The 4,645-nt window shown below is 42.8% G+C and overlaps 1 long non-coding RNA gene across 1 annotated transcript in view; it reads left to right on the top strand.

Annotated features, from left to right (window-relative positions):
* The window catches only part of LOC139826529 (uncharacterized), a 12,251-nt gene extending 8,694 nt beyond the window's left edge, over window positions 1-3,557 (top strand). Inside the window, exons 2-3 of the long non-coding RNA XR_011736648.1 lie at window positions 1,755-1,835; window positions 3,496-3,557. This is a non-coding gene — a long non-coding RNA (uncharacterized lncRNA). The remainder of the gene's footprint in view (window positions 1-1,754; window positions 1,836-3,495) is intronic.
* Window positions 3,558-4,645: the final 1,088 nt, after the last annotated feature.

Raw genomic sequence — 4,645 nt, 5'->3', positions numbered from 1 at the left:
AGCACAAATGTTCTCTAAACCAGAAATGCTTAGATTTTCAGATGAAATAAGGTGGAATCTGGCTTTGTGGGTTAAAACATATGGAACCGAATTCTAATCAAAACCATTCTAATTATAGAGTATTACAGTCAGTAAATCTATTAAAAAATTGTTTGTCAGCTACTCCAAAACTGCGGTGTTTGCTTAAAATGCGTGTATTTCTTTTACTCTCTCCCATACAAGGCTTTCTTATGTGCCTTGCTTCTGAACATCCCAGCTGCTCTTGGGTCAAAGTTTTGAGGATTTCAGAGAGGATGGACTGGGGGAGTCTCTAGGTTCTTTGAGCACAAATGTGTTCAGATCACATGCCATCCATCAAATGTGAGCAGCTCTTCTTGGCCACAAATGAGATGTCAGGTTCATCTACTTTGAATGCTGTGAGAACTAAAGGAACAGGTATCTATTGATGATTTGGACAGACTTGTAATGCTGTAGGCCATGCTAGCAGCTCCCTCAAATTGCAAAGGTCATGCAAAATCCTGATTTTTCTCTTAAGGTACCACTGAAGACCACAGGTGTGTCAGGAGAAGACTCCCAATCCACGTGGTTCAACTACATATATTTGTTCAGAATTCAGAGTAAAAACACATAGTGAACTTAATAATTGCTTGAAAGCTTCCTATGTTAATGAATAAAAGATGGGTGAATCACTGGCTCCTCCAATAACTGAATCCCTCTTTTAATGAGATTTGTCCTCACCTTTGTGCTAAAAGATATTCAGAGACTACACGTCAGGGCCAGTCCTAGAAGAGAGGGATTGGGGTCAGCTCCCACTGCTGAGGACAGTATTTTCTGACTTCCTTGTAACTGAAGGCACTCAGCACTCTTTGGGATGCAGCAGTATATTACAATGGAAAATAGAAGTGGCTGTGAGCAGTTGTCCTACTTGAGCAAGTTAATCAGGCAGGCAGGTTGCTATCCTGCATCCGCTGTGCTATACAGTCTCACACCTACTTCTGTAGGTGCCGCAGAGGCAGGTAAGAAGACCTGAAACCACTGGAGTTATTCCTGTGTTGATAATGAAGAAATCACTGCAAATGGTAGGGTGAATAAATAATTTATGTGAACAGCCTTTCTTCTTAAGCACTGGTTATGCAAAGTGCTCAGCAGGCTTGATTTTACAAGCCTCCTAAATGTTGTGCTTTAGCCTGTGTGCAGCTATGTGGCACTTTCTGAAGAGTTCAAGGGGTATGCCAGCCAGGATTGTGGCCAATGAATGGAACAGCTCTGAGAAAGAAAAAAAATGAATGGGACTGAGAGAAAGACCAAAAAAAAAGGATCATTTGCTGGTTAATAGCACTGCCAGTTGCTCGGCAGTTCAAGAGGGCGAAATGGAAACACGTTAGTGATGCTGCAACAGCATTGAAGGCTTTTGCAACTAGGCAAAATGACCCCCCAACCCCATCACATTTAGACATTTAGAGTTTTCTGGCATTGTTTCAATTGTGTGTGTATGAATCCTTCAGAGTTGTCAGCAAAACTCCCAGATGTCTTAAAGTTTCCTTGAGGAGTCTTCACATTGATTTGAAGAGAAGACAGGTGTAACCACTGAAATGACTCCTTCTTTCCTCTCCCTTCTCCCACCCACACAAGGTTTCCTCTCTGAAGCATGCAGTATTTTAGCTAGTACCATAGCTGTGCCATGTCTATCTAGTATCACCTTAAGTACCATGGTAACACTTAACATTATCTTACAGTCAAATCCCTCGTTGCAGATTCAAATCAGGGATGCTAAAGTTCATTGGCATTTTCCTTTGGGCCAAAAGAAGACTGAAATTGATAAGAAAAAAACAGAGGTGAGTGAAGTAGACTGACTCAAAATACATCTTTTGTCTATCATGAAAGCATGTACAAGCAGGATAGGTTTCTGCAAGGCAGGATCATACTTTTCCTTCATCATACACAGAAAAACCCGAAGTGAATGAATTTGCCTCTCCTGATTTCAGTCTGCCCAGATATTAGCCACATGGCTAAGCGAAGCATGAGTAAAACTGTATAGTCTTAGTTGTCCATAGTGTTTTAGTTCAAACCCTTTCTGCCTTTTGTGCTTACCCCTTTTCCACTCCACCTTCAAGCCAAGCACATTGGCAGAGTGCTCCCCCAGTGCTGGGGGGCCTGCAAGGAGCTGCTCTGCTGAAAACCACACACCTGGGTGTTTTGTTGTGACAAGCTGGGAACGGGTCTGCCTGTGCAGGTCTGTGTGCCTGTGTTTGTGGGATTTCTTGTCTTTGTTGTGGTATGAAGCCTGGAAGGGAGTAAGAGACAGAGCTGCTGGCAGAGCAATGACGGGAGTGCTGGGCATCCACAGCCCCACCAGAGGGGCAACCAGGGGCCTCAGGGAAGATGCTGCATTGCGGGTCCAGCGCGTTCCATGCCCTGGGGCCAGACCCCTGCTCCGGCGGGGAGAGAGCCAGTGATTCAGAGGCACTCAGGCTTCCGTGCCCACGCTCTCACTGGCCTCAAAACGTGCACTCCAGAGGGAAGCTGAAGTCTCGTAACTGAGTGTTAATTATGTTTGAGTGGATTCTAGAGAAAAGGAAAACCATATACTGTATCAGCAGAGAAATGGTTTCACTGTGAGGAAACTAATGATGCTTTTATCAGGAACAATATAAAGATTGCTTTTTTACTAGTGTGTGTCCCACAGGGTTTGGGCTATGAGATATTTCTGTATCTGGCTTCAGGTTCCTCTGAGCTTTTACATAATCAAATCAATATAGCTATGATTCACCCTCTGGCAACAACTGCTCCTTGCAAGTTGCTGCTGCTTCTTTAGCGACTAAAGAGGAAATAAATAAATAAATAGAAAGAAACTTATTACAAATCTGTAAACATTGATTTGTTTGGTCTTAGATTTTACTTTTTTTAATTGCCAGGGAAAAAAAAAAAAGAAGAAAAGGGAGGAGGAGGTGGGAGGATATATGAGTTTGTGGTCAATGGGGCAGACACGTGATTGCTAGTCTGATACTTTCGAAAAAACAGAGTGGATTGATAGGATTTCATGAACCAACATGAAGTATTGTCCAGACACAGACTGAAGGGCAGATTGGGCAAGGAAGGGGCAGAGGCTGCAAAAGCCAAGGTAGGCACAGAGTACAGAGATGGGAAAATTTGATTTTGCACAGGCAGTACTGTATTGTTCGGATCTGCATCTTGACTTATACGTGGTTTAGTGGGAAGTTCCAAACCTGAGTTTCCTGTCTCCAGTTTCCAAGCAAGCAAATGAAGACACCCCCCCACAACCACCCCCAATTAAAATTTAAAACCAAAATAAAACAAAAAACAACTCAAAAAAGATACCTTGATCATCTAGATTTCTTTCTATGACTCCATCTCATCATTCATGCTCCCAGCCCCTGACCCCCAGCTAATTCCCTTCATTCCAGAAATTCTCTCTCCTCCTCCTCTCTCTTCTAGTGTCATATTGTTATTATCAGAAATATTTTCCCCTTACAGTTTTCCGTGCGGCGCAGCACTCTGGCACAGTCATCACACACTGGTGGAAGCGACATCTCTTGGGATCATCTTGTCTTGTTTTTCCCTCGGCTGACATCTCTGTCACACCAGAAGAAAAGGAAAGACTGAACAAAAAGATTGCTGCCTTTTGCACAAAAGAAAAGCCATCTTTTAAACAGACCTCAATTCACCCTTTCTTAAGAGTTTGTGCTGTCAGCCAGGACTTTGGAGGAGGGTGTCCAAGGAGGCTGACACCATTAGTGCAGGAAACTCCTCAGGGCTGTACCAGACCACTCACTTGTGTGCCAGCTAACCTCCCAGCACGCTGCTAAACATGAGCTAACTCCTGGCAAGTGATGCTCCTGCCTGTGACAGTCAAGTCTACTGATGTTTGTAAAATGCCTTGAGATCCTTGGGCAGATGGTGTCACTGGCATTAGCTTTTGGGGTTTCCAATTAGTTTTTGAAAAAAAAAAGGAAAAGCACACATTTCCCTACATTGTCCTCCCCTCCCTCCCCATTATGTCTGAATTTTCCCCTTTTTTTCCAGCTTTTTTTTTTTTTTTTTTTTTTTTAAGGAAAGGAAAGGACATCTCCCTCAGAAAGACCTGGGAGAACAATGTGGTATTTTCCAAGTACAGGTCATGGCAGAGGGAATACAGGGGGCTGTTCACATTACAGGCCTATTCATTTCTAACGTAAACTTTGTTTCCTTCCGCAGATCTAGCAGCCAGCTTAATGGGGCTCCACATGCTCCCAGAAGTGAGTATTCCTCTGCCCTAGAAAGGTGCTGTTTTAAGAACATGGATACCCTGGAAAACCCTGCAGACCACATGCAGAGGAACTGGCCAAGAAACTTCAAAAATTATTTACAAACAATTTCTTGAGACTCAGTGCAAAAGCACCAATTAATACATTGTTCCATACATAGACTTTGACCAGATTATTAAAATGGCATATTATTAATTCAATAATTTAAGTAAAAAAGCAGTTTTTCAGCCATTACTGTTCAACCAACGGTGATATGTATCTTGCACTAGAGGAATGGATAACCTGCAGTTGTAGATTAGATGCTGTATAAATTTTAAATGCTGTTTTTTCCAAGTGTTTGATGATCATGGCTACCGCTCACTGTTAAGCACCACCTTCCT

Source organism: Patagioenas fasciata, chromosome Z, assembly GCF_037038585.1.
Source record: "Patagioenas fasciata isolate bPatFas1 chromosome Z, bPatFas1.hap1, whole genome shotgun sequence".
NCBI classification, from domain to species: domain Eukaryota; kingdom Metazoa; phylum Chordata; class Aves; order Columbiformes; family Columbidae; genus Patagioenas; species Patagioenas fasciata.
Note: the sequence above shows the minus strand (reverse complement) of the source record. Positions and strands in the feature narration are given on the sequence as shown.